The sequence below is a fragment of the Haemorhous mexicanus genome, chromosome Z, assembly GCF_027477595.1.
Source record: "Haemorhous mexicanus isolate bHaeMex1 chromosome Z, bHaeMex1.pri, whole genome shotgun sequence".
NCBI classification, from domain to species: domain Eukaryota; kingdom Metazoa; phylum Chordata; class Aves; order Passeriformes; family Fringillidae; genus Haemorhous; species Haemorhous mexicanus.
The window spans coordinates 70,360,237-70,378,300 of NC_082381.1; the positions used below are offsets into that span (position 1 = coordinate 70,360,237).

The following is an 18,064-nucleotide window of genomic DNA, read 5'->3' on the forward strand; positions in this document are numbered from 1 at the left end:
AATATTGCCTTCATCGTCTGCAGGCTCTTTCAGCACAACAGAAGGCAAACTACAGAACCCTACAGGGCTGTCTTGAGAAATAACCCTGAGAAAAAGAGGCATGTGCAGCTATTCAGAGATATGCTGGGTGCAGACAAGCTAGGTAGTCAAAAGGGGTAAAATGTTATTGCTGCTTGTGAATTGTACCTAAAATTAGGCACAGTGGTTGCTATACTTTTCACAGCTTGAGGGTATGAGGGGGAGGTGGGTGAAAAAGAGAGAATGAATATTATTGAATACTGCATACATATCATTATTTGTGTAGCCCCTGTAGGGCCACAGAAGTGACAGAAAAAACCCTTGCAATTTGAAAAGGGCCAGTTTTAAATATAAAATCACTTCTTTCTGAATCAAAACTGTACCAAGAGTCACCTCAGTATAAAAAAAATTTTGTATCTGATAGTTATTTGCTGTTACTACTTGACTGTTGCTGCTCTGCTTGTTAGTTAACTGGCACTTTTTCATTTGTATCTACTCATATTCTTTCCTTATTGGTGGAATTGGGTGAACCAATTGGATTGGAAAGGGAGGGATTGGTGGAACCTATAAATGGAGGCAACTCATTCTGGAGTGTTCACCTTTAGTGTCAAACCAAGACAGCAGGGGAAAAAAAAGGAAAAAACACTCCAGCATGAGACTCCTCTAAATCTCAAATGCCGAGACATTTCTGCTCACTTTCCCTCTGAACTGTTTTACTGGTTTCAAAATCAGATATAAATGGACCAAATCACAGATATCAATCACCATCCAACAATAAAGCTCCCACCAAAGAGTGGTCTTTAAAACTTTTCAGTCCTTTTAATACCATTTGTTTTGTAACTATATTCATTATGAGGAAAATTTCTGATTTGTTCCAACCCTTTTCTGCCTCTCACCTTATTACTAATGCTCACTTACTTGGCCTTTCATGACATTTCCTCTATAAAGTCCGTCAACAATACTGCCTTCAAAAAAACAAACAAACTAACAAACAAAACAGCACCTTTTCTCACTACAGTTGCATTTTCTCTCTATGCTACTTCACTGGCTTATTGCTATTTTTGTTTCATCAGCAAGATGAGCTAGAAAAGCTCCAGTGTACTACTGCATTTACAGCAATTGTTCTAACAGCTAGTCTCAGAAATACATAACTAATAATTATCTTGCAGTGCTTACAGGACAAGTGCCTCATGGCACTGCCTGTCCTTCATCCCTGCTTGTCTTCCTGTGTTTCACCTCTGGAGACACTGTAATCTTTGCAACACAAACACCCTTCAGACAAGTATTAGTAGAGCTACCACAACATAAATGCAATCACTTTTACTATTTCCTTTTTGATTCAAATTACTGCAAAGCACCCTCCACAGTTCTGCTAAGTTTCCTACCAATGTACACCTATCTTATGCAAGAAACAAATTTTTCTCTACTAAGAGTTTAGTCCTGCCTCCTTCTGTCTTACCATCTCTCTCTCTCACTGGCTTCTCCAAATACATGTATAATTTTCCTGTAAAAATTGCATGTCTAAACCAGGTCTTATTATCCTCCCTTTCCACATATTCATGATGAATGCCATCATTCTCCTCTTTTCTGTCTGGTACCCAGGATTTCTCTTTAATGTGTAGGTTCTTTCTGCATAGGCTATTTTCTGTATGATCTTACTGAATTTCCATGCTGCTCAATCTGCTATTCAGACACAACTACAACAACATAATTTTTCCATGTCAATGCATATGCATCCCACCCTACTCATGAATTTGTAACACTGCCACAAAGATTGGTTATCTAGTCAGGAACTGTGGGAACTCAATTATGTCTTTAGACCCTCTACAAGGTTTCTATTTTTCACTTGGACTACAGTGTACTTTGTTTTCAAACTCCTATGCAAGGAGTCTCCTCTGTACCCTTCTCCTCCTTCTACAGCCTGAGACATGAGGACTTCAATCACATACGGGTATGTATCAACCAAGAAAAATTTATTTTCCGTTTCTGTTCACTAAATGGAAGAACTCCATGAATATCCACAAAGTAATTTCAAAGTTTTCTTTTACCTTCTATTTGATGTGAAGTATAAAATTTCTGCCATGAATGGGTTGTGGTTTTGCTAATAAGGATAGCCATTACTATCCATATTTACCTACAGTACCTCTTAGGCATCAATTTTAAACACCTTGAATAAAGGCTATCCTTCCATCTCAATGACCAAGCAGGTACTAGAGATGCAAGACATTGCTGTGGCTCATAGGCATAATAAAAATCTGAAAATAAATTTAAACAACACAGATGGGAAAAATAGTGTTGCAATATACAGGAAGATTAAAAAAACCTAGATATGGCTCTTGTTCTCTCTTCAGCAGTACAGAAAATTTTGAAGTAGTTCTACAGCAGGTCTTTTCCTACAGTAAGATAAAAAAATTGAAATAACTGTTTATAAACAAATACATTTCACCAGCAGCAGCTGAACTTCACCATTCTTCCAATTAAATTATTTTTATTCTAGTTCCAGAAGAAGGTGCTTGTTTTCAAGGTCTTTGGGGGTTTTTTCCCCTTTTTGGTAGAATATGGAAGATAGAAAACAGACATCTACATATAATAAATTGGCAGTAAGGAGGAAGTTAAATATTTGAGACTTCCTAGCTTACTTTTCTGTTTGATTTTTTTTAAATACACCTGAAGGGAGAAATATAATTAGGGAGGCTGACAGAAAAACGACAAGGAATCATCACTGCTATTGCATTACATTGAGTAATGTCAGTGTATGAGTCAAGATGCCTATAATCCACCTAGTAGCATTGTGCTGGTTTTGGCTGGAGTAAAGGCAATTTTCTTCCCAGTGACAGGCATGGGGCTGTCCTTTGGATTTGTGCTGAACACAGGGCTGACAATACAGAGATGTTTTTGTTATTGCTGAGCATGGCTCACACAGACCCAAGGCCTTTTCTGCTTCTTATACAGCCGTGGTGGTGAGGGGACTGAGAGTGCCTGGGAGGCTGAGAGGAGACACAGCCAGGACAGGTGACCCCAGCTGAGCGAAGGGATATTCCAGACAAGGTGACATCACACTCAGTATATGAAGCAGGGGCAAAAAGGAGTAAGCGGGGGGACCTTTGGAGTGATGGCACTTATCTTCCTCAGTAACCATTACACTGCTATCCTGAGATGGCTGATTTTCTTCTATATATGGCTATCACTTTCCATATTGAACAGTCTTTATCCCACCCCTCAAGTTTTCCAGCTTTTACCCTTTCAACTCTTACCCCGATCCTGCTGGTGGGAGAGGAAGCAAGCGCTGCATGGGACTTGGTACCTGACTGGGGTTAAACCACAAGCCTCTAGAAATTCACACTTGATAACATGCAGAACACATGATCTAGCATCAGTGATTTTATCATTAAGTAATGCCTATTTTATCTAATACCTCTTACACCCAAAGAACCAAGAAGCTAGATGCTGAAGTCAGATCTGATCTCAGGACATGTTCACCAACAGAAGAAAAAAAAAAAAAACAATTTTACAGGACAGCAGGTAAAATTTATTTCCTTCCCTCACCCACCTATAAAGAAGACTCACATTTGCACTTTACACATTTGAACAGGACACAGCATCACACTGAGTCTGTCTTTGGTTTCCACTGCGCTACTATAACAGATTATCAATTTCTTATCTTCTAGCTCATGCAGTTGATTTCCACTTAATTGCCCATTTACATTTAGGTAGTTGTAGTCCTCCCTCACGTTATGACACACCTTGGTACTAGAGAATGATTTCCTTCGTGTGCTCTACACCAGGATAATACAGCTACAGGGATTCAAGAACACTTGAGAAGGAATACAATCCCTTTCAGCTAAAAAGAGGACAGAGTCTGCAAGTTGATGTATTTTAATCTCCAGTTCTTTTGTTTTGATTAATGAGGTAATGTAACTTTGTACTGGCATTTCCATTACAACCCCTTTTAAAGAGTACCAGCCATTCTATAACCACAAACCAGATAACTGAATGCATTCAGTTTGCATGGTAAGTACATGGACGTCGGTAAGCAGTCTGAAACTAAGTTTATATCTAAACTTCTTGCTCCTTAGACCTTTGAGGACAATTCAAATAAACTTTTTCAAGATGCAGAAGTCTTTGGAAACATTTCAAGGCAAAAAAAGGATTCAACATACCAGTTTTGCCAGCACAACAGATCAATAAATTTTAGCAAGGAATGGCTAATACACAAATGCTTGAAAGCCAGTTTCCATCTTCATGCCCACCTTCTTAACTCAGGGAACCACATGCTCAACTTTTTCAACTGAATTAAACTAGCTCAGCAACAGTTCTCGTGAATGCTACTTTCACCTTGAAGAAGAGAAGATAAAGGATGAATGAAATCTCTCCCTTTTATCAATGACAAACTCATGTTAATCAACAGAGTCAAACTCATGTCACCTTCAGGTTCACAACAGACTCTGGCTCCAGTTCTCTGGACTTTTTCCCACACTATTACATACCTGGATCAGACACAAATCCAGAGTGGCCCATTTTCCAGCTCTGGCTCAGAAATTGCTTACACAGCATGTCTTTTCAATCCGAGATGATGAAAATGTCACAAAACCAGATGATTTCATAAAGTACCTGTCATCTCCCACTTAATCATTTCAAGAACAACCTAGGAAGTTTTGGTATGTTACACTGAGGCAGTGTCAATGCTTATGGATACTGATTCTTGGTTCTTCAATCAGGGATAGACTAAGAAAATTTTTTCCCCTGAAATTAGAAAATATCCAGATAGAAATATCAAGTGCATTTTAATAGCATTAAAAAATGCCTCCATCTTGATCTGAAGAAACTCTTAGAGAGTTACAGTTATTACACTGAGTAGTAAAAAATCCCAAACAGATAAGATAATAATCACAAAAAACCATTTATAAAACCATCTTTTGATTATTTTATAATCATTACAATAGGTTTAATCTAGATTTTTGTTTTGTATAAGACAACAGTGGCAAAGTTCTATTGTTATTACAAATGGGAACTAAGAAAAACAATATTTGCAACCAGCATTTGCAAATCTCCACAGACAGGTAAAAATGTAGCCTTTGATTCTTTAGAATTACTAGAATTACCCAGATTAGTAGTTCAACTAGCATTTCAAACTAGAGGAGCCACAGGCAGCAGCCAGCCAGGATTGTTCTCATTCCTGGATGCTTTTTAGCTCTTTACACAGCTTGTGCCATGAACCAGCCCAAATAACTCTTGCTGAAAAAAAAAAGTCAACAGATTTAGCACAAGGCTGCACAACCACTTGTAGTGAGTATTAGAAAGCAGACATGAGCAGCTAGAGGAAGGAACAGGACCACTGTTTTTTTTGCCAAAAATACTAGACTCTACTAACTCAGATCAGAGATTTACTTTATCACAGAAATAAATATGGATAATAGTTTTACTAAAGCCAAGTAGTTTTGTAGAAAATTGAACTATTAGAAGTTTAATTTTTGGCAATTTTAGAGTTCAGTGTTTCTATCATATTGCCTAGGTCAAGTATTTACAGTTTAAACACCAGAACACACTACATGCCTTAAATTTTAAATTAGCCATTTAAATACAGAACTCTCTCAATATGTATTTCGCAAAAATGGCAAAAAGTGGAATTCTGGAAGATAAAAGACATTCTGTCATTGACCTCAAAAGAATAAGTTTTGTCTCATTTCTTATGGAAAACCATTCAGTGTCTCTATTTTAGCAACCTTATGTAGTAAAAGAGAAAACATAAAGATGATTCTGACCATAATCAAGCCATATTAACAAACATTTCCTAACTGACTAAAAATAGGAAAAGATACATTACAACTGCTTATGAAAGTTGTGCCACTATATCTGAAACATTCATAGTACCACAATTAGAGGTTGTTGGTACCATACCAAATTTTTTAAACATTTCTGGAGGACCAGTCCATCTGAAGCTTTAGTTGCTTCAATACTGTGATGACTACACTAACCAGCACTGTAGCTAACATACAAGGAAAAGCCACCACCTCTAAAGTACAAGTATATAAGGTCTGATGGCTAAACATAACTCGTAGCACTTTTCAGGCATATTTAAACGGTTTGGGTTTTTTTCTTTGCAATCTCCTGGTACTCTTGCTCTTCCTGAACCTTTCACAACACTCACACAGCAATGAAGCTAAAGTGCATGAAGGAGGTTTATCTGTTTTTTAGTTTCTTTCAACACAAAATGAAGGCTTGTTGATAGGAGAATGAGGAAAGCTGCTAGATACAAAAAAAAAAAAAAAGGTTAACACTGAACTTGCTGCCCCTGGTTGGCCTTGGGCTTGTCTGAAAAAGTAGCAGCAAGAACCGCTTGGAGTGAGGCTGCAAAACCATCAAGTAGACAACACCTACTCTCTTTAATTGCAACGTCTTTTAAAATTGCCTAAGGCTTTGGGGATGTTATATCCTCCCCAGTCCCCCATAATTGCTACTGTTAGTAACTGTTTTTCTTTACAAATTACACCATTCCTGATGTCTGGAAACGGGAGCAAGTGTTCCTTTAGTACTCTATTATCTGCAGGCATCTGCTCCAGATAACAGAAACCAGTCTGGAAAACATAGATCTTGACATTCTGAGTGCCTGGGAACTTTATTTCCCCCTTCCTCAATTCCTAATCAGTAGGTCTGCTTTACAAGAGAAAGAGCAGAAGCAGCCAGCAGCCTCCTTCGAGTATCAATTTATTGTACTGAAGATGCTGAATTAGGACATGACTTCTAATTCCTCTCTTATGCACTGTACATTCTGAGAAACAGTATCAATATTCAGCTGACTTAAGTTTAAATACGCAGCAATAAATTTAGTTACCAACCTTTATACAAATCAGACATGAACTATACTTGGATGAATTCATCCCCTGATTCAGGCAGAACCTTTACCTTGACTGCCATCAGTCTTTTGGTAGCACATTATAATGCAGAGAGCAAAACATTATATCAAAGAGCTCAATTTGTCTATCTGAATTTCTTCATTACATTGTATATCTTCCTGTTACAACTACTAAATTGGGGTACTCTTGGCCATAATGAGTCACTGGTTATATGTATATACATACACACACACACACACAAACACACACTCATATATATATATATATATATATCTATACAGGGTTTTTGTGGCTAGGTTCTATTAGTGGAGGGGATGCTTGCAGGGAGCTTCTCTTCCCTGAGAAACTGTGAGAAGCTCTCCAATGTCTGACAGAGGCAAGGCCAGAAAGCTCCCGCACAGACCCACCACTGGACAAGGCCAAGCCCATCAGCAGCGTTGGTGGCACCTCTGGTATACACACTTTACAGAATTCACAGAATGACTAGGTTGGAAGACACCTTCAAGATCATTGAGTCCAACACATGCCCTAACACCTCAACTAAACCACAGCACTAAATGCCACATCCAATCTTTTTTAAAACACATCCAGGGATGGTGACTTCACCACAGCCCCGAGCAGACCATTCCATACTTTATCACACTTTCAGTGAAAAACTTTTTTTTAACATCCAACCTATATTTCCCTTGGTACAGCTTAAGACTGTGTCTGCTGGTTCTGTCAGCTGCTGCCTGGAGAAAGATACCAACCCCCACCTGACTACAACCACCTTTCAGGAAGCTGTAGAGAGGGATCAAGGTCACCCCTGAATCTCCTTTTCTCCAGGCTAAACACCCCCAGCTCCCTCATTCCTCACAGGGTTTGTGTTTCAAGCCCCTCACCAGCCTCATTGCTCTCACTCAAGTGTCTCAAGGTCCTTCCCCAGCTGAGGGGCCAGACCTGGACACAGCACTCAAGGTGCTGCCTCACCAGTGCTGAGTACAGGGGAAGGGTGACCTCCCTGCTCCTGCTGTCCACACTATTCCTGACACAGGCCAGGATGCCACTGGCCTGTATGGCCACCAGGGCACCCTGCTGGCTCCTGTTCAGTCGGCTGTCACCAGTACCCCCGGGTCCCTTTCTGCCTGGGCACTGTCCAGCCACACCATCCTCAGCCTGTAACGTTACACAGGGGGTTATTGTGGCCAAAATGCAGGACTCGACAACTGGACTTGTTAAACTTCATCCTGTTGGACTCTGCCCATCCGTTCAACCATTCCAGGTCCCTCTGCAGAGCCCTCCCACTTTCCAACAGATCGACACACGATCCCTGCTCAGGGTTGTTGGCAAATTTACTAATGAAAGACTCAATCCCCTAATCCATGTCATCAATAAAGATATTGAACAGAACTGGTCCCAGCACAGACCCCTGAGGATACCACTGCTGACTGGCCCCAGCTGGATGCAGCACTGTTCACCACCACTCTCTGGGCCTGGCCATCCAGCCAGTTCCTGAACCAGCAAAGAGTGTTCCCGTCCAAGCCGTGGGGTCCCAGATTTTCCAGGAGTGTGCTGTGGGAGACAGTGTCAAAGGCCTTGCTGAAATGCAGGTATACAACATCCACAGCCTTTCCTGCATCCACCAGGTGGGTCACCTGGTCATAAAAGGAGACCAGGTTGGTCAAACACGACCTACCCCTCCTAAACCCTTGCTGGCTGGGTCTGATACCCTGGCCATCCTGTAGGTAGTGTGTGATGACCCTCAGTATAAACTGTTCATAACCTTACTGGGTACTGAGGTCAGGCTGACCAGCCTATAATTGCCACGATCCTCCTTCCCACCCTTTTTATGAATGGCAGTCACACAGGCTAGCTTCCAGTCCTCTGGAACCCCAGCAGTGAGCCAGGAGTGCTGGCAAATGATGGAGAGTGGCTTCACAGGCTCATCTGCCAGGTCCCTCATCACCCTGGGATGGATCCCATCTGGGCCCATGGATTTATGAACATCCAAGCAGCTCAGCAGTTCTCTGACTGCCTCCTCCTGGATAACAGAGGGATAATTCTGCTTCCCTGGCACCATCGATAAAATAGTTACTGCGCAGATGAAATTGCAACCAGAGAAGAATGAGAATATGTGAGAGGTAAAACTCTGCAGACACCAAAGTAGAGCGAAGAACGAGAGTAAGAAGGCGTTTTCAGGTGCGAAAACACCTTGTAGCCCAAACTAATTTGGATATGAGTCCTTTGAGGGTCTTCTTGTGGTCATTCAGGAATGTCCCATTCCTCAAAATTGACTTTGATGGTCCCAGATTTTCTGATGAATCTCCTTTCCTTGAGAGTATCTCAAATATGTGGTCAGGTCATGATGCACTTCTCTTATCATTCTTTACTCCAGCACTCTATCTGTGTTCTCAAAACTAAGACATCAACTAGTACATATTAATCACTAGTACAAAGTAACAATGAAGCACTAGGTGTCACAAGCCTTTTTAGTCACAACAGGGAGTTAGCACAAGACCACACTGACCTCTGGTATTTGTACTAAGCACTGTGTGGTACAAAACTAAACACTAACCACGGGTCATTCACTACTGTGTGAGAGTTAAAAGAATTTTCCAGCATCTTCCCCCACTGCTGCACAGACTTCTACTTGAAGAAATATCACTTGTTCAGTAACATCTGTAGTGGATGTTCTGTTCAGTGGACCTCCTGCAGCATATTGCTATATATCTTTCCATTCCATCTTTCTGTTTGTAGTTGTCTGCACTAACTTTTCTTCATCCTGGTTTTTGATATCCCTCTTACAGACACAAAATATCAATCAGTACATTTGCTTAATCGTTCCAAAGCTGGTGACATTTTCAGTTCCTACAGCACTGACCAAATCCTGCAGAAGTCTGCCAGAATCCACCCTTTCTTTGATCTCTTCTAAAAATTTCATACTGACTGCAATTCCTGCTGATGGTGTCTCCAGTTCATCCAGTTGAAAGAGGCTAGTTAAATCACTTCTTCACTTCAAGAAGGATGAAATAACATTGTTTTTAGCACACAGATGGCAATTAACAAGGGACATTTAGAACTTAAGATCTCACCTCCCTATTTCAACATTTCCACTCCCTCAACCTGTCACATTCGTTTCTCAATGCTCTTCCCTTCTGTGCAACCACTGTGCCGAGAGCCTGAGTAGGAAACTGACTCTTCCCTTTCCTCAAAGCAAAGCAGTTCTTGTATTGGCAAACCTGATGTTAAAACTATAAAATCCCTGGTGACAGAAACTTGGTTATTTTAAAGATTTATAAAGAGTACAATAAACTTATAGCACAAAGCAGAAGCCAGACCTAATTATTTACCTAATTCTCTATTCTTCAGGAGAACCTTAAAAGGTTACATTGGCCCATAGGGTAGCATGCCAACATTACTCAGCTATTTTTAATCTCATGGTTTCTTAACTGCAATCTTTTGTTAAGCTCTTTGTCATTTTATCTTTTTTAAAGTGACACCAGTGGTGGGTAGCCCCACCACTTTCATTTAAATGCTTAATTTTGTTTGCACTCTTATTTTACAGTAACAAACAATTCCTAAAAAAAAGATACACCAAATTAGGTACTATCAAAAATGGACACTGCAAATTTTCACATCAGAATCACAAGTAACAAAGCATGTATTTATAATCTTGTTTACCCAAATTCATGTAAATAATGAACTGAAATTAATTATACACACACATATTAGAAAAAAGTTCCCTGTACTTACTACTGACTACTGGCACTCTCTTCCGTAAAATCTGTTCTTTCATTTCCCAACATGATTTCAAACCCTAAAATTTTAAACATAGGTGATTTGTTCTTTTTATGCACATTAATGAAGGATTTTTTTCCTCCTTTAGAACCAGAAAAGTAAGTTGAATTCTCCTTGTATTTCAGAATAATGAAACTAAAAGGCATGGAATTTAGTCAAAAGCAGGCATGATGATATACCAACAATCCTCATTGATGTAATGATCATGTTTGCAACACACTCAGCCCTATTACTCTTAGCTCTACAGGTGCTGGCTGTTCAAATCACCATGATTAAAATACTGCTAAGATTTTTCTACCCATTGAAAACATCTATCTTTATAGCACTACACCATCTTTTTCTCTATATACATCATAGAAGAGAGTTACTAATACAAGGAAATTTTTAACACTAACACATGGAAATTTTTTAATTTTTTTTTTTAACTATCTGATTTTTTGGCAACCAAAGAAACCCAAAAAAAAGATACCCACTCAAACCATTACCTCTTCACACACCTCTACTGAAAGAATCAAAACAGCTTTTCAAGCCAAATGCACAATAATTAACTTAGAAATGTACAGCATATGAATGTTAATAGTAGCATGCAGAATTTAAAAAGATCAGCATCTCAGTTTAATACCAATACACACACTGAATATCAAACCTGGCTGTAGCAATGGCCAGATAATAGGTAAGTTATTACCTGGCTGCATGACTACTTATTGCTATTCTTGGTTTTTCAACTCAGAGAGATTAATACCATGCCTTTTGCCAGTTTGCTTCTGGCAACTAAAAGAAAAACATGTAGAACAGATTTTCATGAGTGCTCTCATGTGGCACATCCAGGAGAACAAGGGGATCAGGTCCAGCTAGCATGAGTTTAGGAAAGGCAGGTCCTGCTTGACCAACCTGATCTCCTTTTATGACCAGGTGAGCTGCTTAGTGGATGACAGAAAGGCTGTGGATGTCACCTATTCAGACCTCAGTAAAGCTTTCAACATGGTGTCTCATGGCAATCTTCTGGAAAAGTTGGCACTGTCGCTTGGACAGAAGCACTTATCTCCCTTAAAACTGTCTGGATAGCCGAGCCCAGGGAGTGGTGGTGAATGGAGTTTCATTCAGCTGGTGGCTGGTCACCAGTGGAGTTCACCAGGGCTCTGTACTGGGGCCAACCCTGTTCAATTTCCTTACTGATGATGTCAATATCCTTATTGAGACCATCATCATCACCCTTATTCACTGTCAGTGAGTTAGCAGAGGACACCAAGTTGGGTGGGAGCATTATCTCCTGGAGGGATCTGGGCAGGTTGGATCATGGGCTGAGGCTAATGGTGTGAGGTTCAAAAAGGCCCAGTGCCAGGTCCTGCCCTTGGGTCACAACAACCCCAGGCAGCACCACAGGCTGGGAGAGAGTGGCTGGAAGTGCCTAATGGAAAAGGACCTGGGAGTGCTGATGACAGCGGCTGAACATGAGCCAGGGTGTGCCCAGGTGGCCAAGAAGGCCAATGGCATCCTGGCCTGGATCAGCCATGGTGTGGCCAGCAGGGCCAGGACAGGGATTGTCCCCAGTACTGGGCACTGGTGAGGGCACACCTCGAGTGCTGTGTCCAGCTCTGGGCCCTCCCTGCAAGAAAGGCACTGAGGAGCTGGAGAGAGTCCAGAGAAGGGCAATGGAGCTGGAGCAGGGTCTGGAGCACAAGTCCTGTGAGGAGCAGCTGAGGGAGCTGGGGATGTTCATCCTGGGAAAAAGGAGGCTCAGGGAGACCTTATCACTCTCCACAACTGCCTGACAGAAGGGTGTAGCCGGGGGTCGGCCTGTCTTAGGCAACCGGTGACACCACAAGAGGAAATAGCCTCAAGCTGCAGCAGGGTAGGTTCAGGGTGGACAACAGCAAGAATTTCTCCACGGAAGGGCTGTTAAACATCAGAACAGCCTGCCCAGGGAAGAGGTGGTGTCACCATCCCTGAAACTCTTCACAAAGCTACTGGACATGGCACTTAGTTGACATGGTTTAGTTGACATGGTGGTGTTTGGTCATAGGTTATACTAAATGAACTTGGAAGTCTTTTTCATATCTTATGACTCTATATCACTGCAAACAAAGATGGGTTTTTCAAATATTAATGCTTTTATAATCTGCAATGAGCTCTTCAGAGTGTAATTGCTTTGCTATGTAATGTAGCATCCAGATTGAAAAGCTACTTTGTCATTATATAGAATAACCGGCCTAGAAACTAGCAGTCTGCAGTGCAAGTTTTACTTCTTTACAAATATACATACACAGAATTCTTTTAGAACTATGTTTCTGTATTCTAATATCTCTCCATAAAGAATATGCAAGAGAGCTGTCTGTACTTGCTGTTCTGTTTTTGAAACAAGGTTGCCACCACCTGGACAAACCTCTAACTGACAGGCATTGCTGTGGTGTGAGAGTCTGTACATGGAAAAAAACCCAAACTCACTTTTTCCATAGAATTATTTCCTTAAGGCAAGATAATTAAATAGTCTAAAATTTGGCTTTCTATTCATGAATGAATATTCAGATTCTGTGTTTAATTAGTATTTAACATTATACATGGAAAACTAAAATTTATTAGCTTTCCACCAACATTTGAAAAGCTAACTTGAGAAACTACTTTTTATATTCAGTAATATAACATACAATTATCTGCAGTACTCAATAATCAGCTTACAAATGCTTCATACAATCACAACCAGACTTCATTCCTGTTAGCGAGGAAGCTAACATTCAGACTCAGAAGAAAACCATAGCTTTTATCTCTGAAGATACACTTTGGAGATTCGTTGCTTCTTCCCCTCTCTGCCATTCATCATAAAGCATTACAGGAAAGTTTCAGTCCAGTCTTCAATAAAAAGCTGTATTTTATAAAAGATTTTGAAAGAAATTAGAAATTCTGCTCTAAACTTCTGATGCACAGGAAGGTAACAGGCCACTACCTAAAACAGGAAACAAGGAGCAACTAAAGGATTCCTTTAGTCTCAACAGAACCTTAAGTCTTTCTAACTTACATTAAAAAGTCTACTTACTTCTACTGAAGACTGGATTCAATCAGATACAGGACAATTTATAAATATATAATGCAACTGAATACGTAGTACTTTTCCTTATATAGATTCTTTTTTACTTATACATTTTTGCTTGTTGACAATTTACTGCACAAGATACAGGCTTATGTGAATGTGAGTGGAAATTTCGCATTAAGAAAAGGTTTCCCACAGAAGTCAGTGCTTGCATTCAATTATTAGCCACTGATTAATTTACCACTGAATTTTGGTAATGCCACATGTATTTCTCAGAGGTATTTGAGAAGAGTACTGAGAAATTTTAGCTTATAGCATCAGAAGCTTAGGCCACATATGGCCCCTAATGCAGAGCTTGTGGAACATATAAAAACCTATGGAAAACAGGATGCTTCCTGCTTTTTCCAGCAATTCCTGGTAAGCTGACAGTACAAATCAAATCAAACCTGAGTATGCTGCTCCTATAAAGAGAACTTTAAATCTTAAGCCATACTTTTAACACTCCTACTTAATCTTTGAAATCACCTGACTTGATGATAACCTACTGTTCTTATAAAAATTTGCATATGGTGGTACTTAACAGGGCTCATTTAAACTCTTGATTACAATACATAAGAGTGAAAATGAAGGTATTGCAAATGTATAAATATAACCTGCTCATTAATCAGCCTTTTGATGAAAAAGTTATATACCAGATCTTGAGTATTTAGGGCTCCTCATCTTCCTGCATTTTTAAACTAAAATGGTTATTAAGAGTCTTGACAAATTGTTTTCAATGGAAAATGGAATCAGCTATTTCCAGCAAGACATGTTTGGTTGTAATAGATGCATAAACTGTATGAGGACTTTGTTTTTCAATTAAAAATATATGAACACTCTTAATACCACTCCACATTCTACTGCAAGAACAATTAATCATGTACCAAAGCTATGGCAATGCCCTGGCAGTACATTATATAATATAAGAAAAATAAATTACTTACATTGATAAGTCTAGTCTGTTTAGTGAAATACTTGTCCAAGATACTGAAATGAGTCATCGATCACTACTCCTCAGCCATCTATTCCCATCTTTTATCACAACCCACTGAAGAGTCATCTCAGAGTTAATGAGTTATGCTGGATGTTCCTCTCATGACAAGCTTGGTATAGCTACATTTTATCACTGTCATCATTTAGGATCATCTTGTTAAAACCCACCACTTACAGAATGTCATTAAATACAGAACCATCTTTACATTCAAATAAGCCCACCTTACTATGTTGTTGAAGGTGTGATCTGGCTTTGAAGATGATAGGTTCTTCCCCATTTGAAAATAAAAGTTCTTGATAAACAGTAAACAGTGTATCTTGTCTCAAGTTTCATGCTTTCAGGAAATTAACTACTCTAATTCTGAATTCACCCATATTCTTGTTGACAGTATAGTTACTTTTTTGGGATCTTCTCCCTCTATATGGGCCCTCAAATTTTTCTTAACTCCTTTTCTATTTCTAGCCATTACTTTCTTTACTGAATCTAATGACTTCTTACTCTTACAGTCTAGGGACTTTGAACACTCATTTTTTCTCTTTCAAGAGAAATAAGACAATAAGACTGAATCAGCATTATTTTACATCCTTCTTCCTCTCCACTTCTGAAGGCCAATCCTTTCTATATTCACCCCAGATAATTACAATACTCTTGCAAACTCATATATTTTTGCTATTATTCATTAGAACATTTTGAATGAAGGCAAAACACATGTTAAATCAGTACTTGCATATCATTAACACTTTTTTAATCTCCAAGTTATTCCCTTCATCCCAACAAAACCTGTTCAAGTTGCTGGCTCATCTAAGAACCTAATTTCTCAGAGACAGGCAAAACCAGGAACGCAAGGTAATTTTCCTATAATGACAGATGTAAAGGTGATCTCAGGGTAAAGTTGCTACACCTTGAGTTTGACCTGGACATCCAAGACCATAGGATATTGGTGAGACTACCTCTACTGTAGTGACTTGAATCAAAGCAACTGTAGTTTTGTTAATCCTGTGCTGGCTTTATTTACCACGTGCTGACTTGAATTTCAAAGTAGTTTTTGAGTGCATAACTTGTTTTTTTTAAAGAAGAATTCCTCAATTATAAAACATTTCAAAAAGTAACAGCATAGGGCAATATGAAAGCCATACCTGCAGCATATACCTAAAAATTTTGTATCCCTTTGACATCTCCAAAGTCTATATTGCAGATATTCAGTCCTGGAAAACACTAAATTTAAGAAGCAAACTCTCTTTAATAACAGATGATGGAGGTACAAGGAAACTCAACATCAACCACTTGTATACATGGACCTGCTCCTACTGCTCCCTATTACAGACAAGGCTTCAGGTTCCAAAAGTGTTTTGGACCCTGAACTCAGCGTAGAAGAGCACAATTCACAACAGACAGAAAGAAAACATTAATTCTTTGCATCACACAGTCCACTATTTCTGTTCCAAACCCCTGCCAAAGACAGGGCAAGCCAAAAGAAAGGTGTCAGATGGCTTTTGATTGAAGCAGAAGGTGGCACAGAAACTACCTACACTATTTACTCTTACGTCCAGCTTAAGGTGGGATGTTGGTTTGAAGCAAAGCCCAGCCTGTCCTGATAGACCTACCCTATCTAAGTGAAGAGAGAGAAAGCAAGACCTGCCTGTTTTGCACACTCTGCAATATCTTGGATCAAAATCCAGTACAGTACAAAGGGATCAAGCACATCTATCACCCATCACTGTGATAGACCGACTAAGTCCTACCGAAATCTGTAGGGCAGACAGCAAAGCACAGTGCAGACACACTGCAGTGACCTTGCAGTGAAACCTGCATACAACACCTCACTGGTCTCATCTACCAGTTTTCTTTCTAGAGCTGTTCCAATCCTGCACTGGTCTCTATATGGTTAGGACACTGGGTGAGCTATGAATTATAAATGCAGCAGATCTTCTTAATGTACTACAAATAATGCAGCCCAACACTTGAAAAGAGAGCATTGCTTTCTCAGCAGTTTTTAATTCCTAGTTTCTTTTAAAAACAAACCATCATAAATTTTTGGTGAACATTTTACTTTTTATAGACCTTCCTCAATCTCTATTACCTTTGCAATCCATATCCTTAAACTTCTTCACAAAGTTATTGAAGCCCACAAATGCCAGGTGTGACCCTGTTTGTACAGCACAGGATTCTGCTCAAAAATATTGTGAGAGGCAGTTGGTTATCCCTACCCACAGCAGTGGTCACAACCATCTGTAATCACTTCACTAGTGTCAGAATGATTTTTCTCCTCAGGAACAAGCCTGAGGGAGAACTGACATACTCTCCAGTTCCAGCTCTGGAATAGATGAAACCTCCTATCTTTTCTATACTGGCACAACGAGGATGGCCATTCACAGAAGTAAAGGCATAAATTACAGTGGAAATGAGTGTGTAGGGAAGTAGAATCTCCTACACCCAAGTAACTCCAAACAACAAAGGTCAGGGAGAATTACATCTTAAAACAATAATGAACACAAGCAAATCCATTTTGTAAGGAAAGTGGATCACAGTCTGTCATTTCAACTGGAAATGAAGGAAGAAAATGTGTATCCAAATTAAGCATTCACAGAAATGAAATTTGTAGCAGCACAATACTTTGATACATGTTGTACTACAGAAAAAGCAACATTTGAACACTTCCATTAAAAACAAAAATCACATCAATTTCTTCTTTGTTAGCAGAAGGTATGCTTGTTTCTTTCAGAGTTTTGTTATTCTGCTGATGCTGAGTGATTAAGGTTTCTTTAGATCAAGCTAAAGCACAGTGACAAATATACAGAAAAAAATCAGAATTTTCACAAGTAGTATTTTCACAAAATCGCAGCAGTAGTACTTCTGATACGAACTCTCCTATTCTCTACTTACATACAGAATAAGGGCATCCAAACTCCTGGAACATGGGCAGAAACCTAGAAAAGTATTTTCTACAGGAGTGGGATAAATGTACATGTATGAATTAATTTTACAGAATTACATAACCAGTTAGGCTGGAAAAGACCTCTGAGATTATCAACCGCAACCTATGACCAAACACCACCATGTCAACTAAACCATGTCAACTAAGTGCCATGTCCAGTAGCTTTGTGAAGAGTTTCAGGGATGGTGACACCACCTCTTCCCTGGGCAGGCTGTTCTGATGTTTAACAGCCCTTCCGTGGAGAAATTCTTGCTGTTGTCCACCCTGAACCTCCCCTGCTGCAGCTTGAGGCTATTTCCTCTTGTGGTGTCACCGGTTGCCTAAGACAGGCCGACCCCCGGCTACACCCTTCTGTCAGGCAGTTGTGGAGAGTGATAAGGTCTCCCTGAGCCTCCTTTTTCCCAGGATGAACAGCCCCAGCT

At 39.8% G+C, this 18,064-nt stretch overlaps 1 protein-coding gene across 2 annotated transcripts in view; it reads right to left on the minus strand.

Moving 5' to 3' along the window:
• NDUFAF2 (NADH:ubiquinone oxidoreductase complex assembly factor 2) overlaps positions 1-18,064 on the minus strand; it is a 56,122-nt gene that overhangs the window by 37,434 nt on the left and 624 nt on the right. The window lies entirely within an intron of this gene.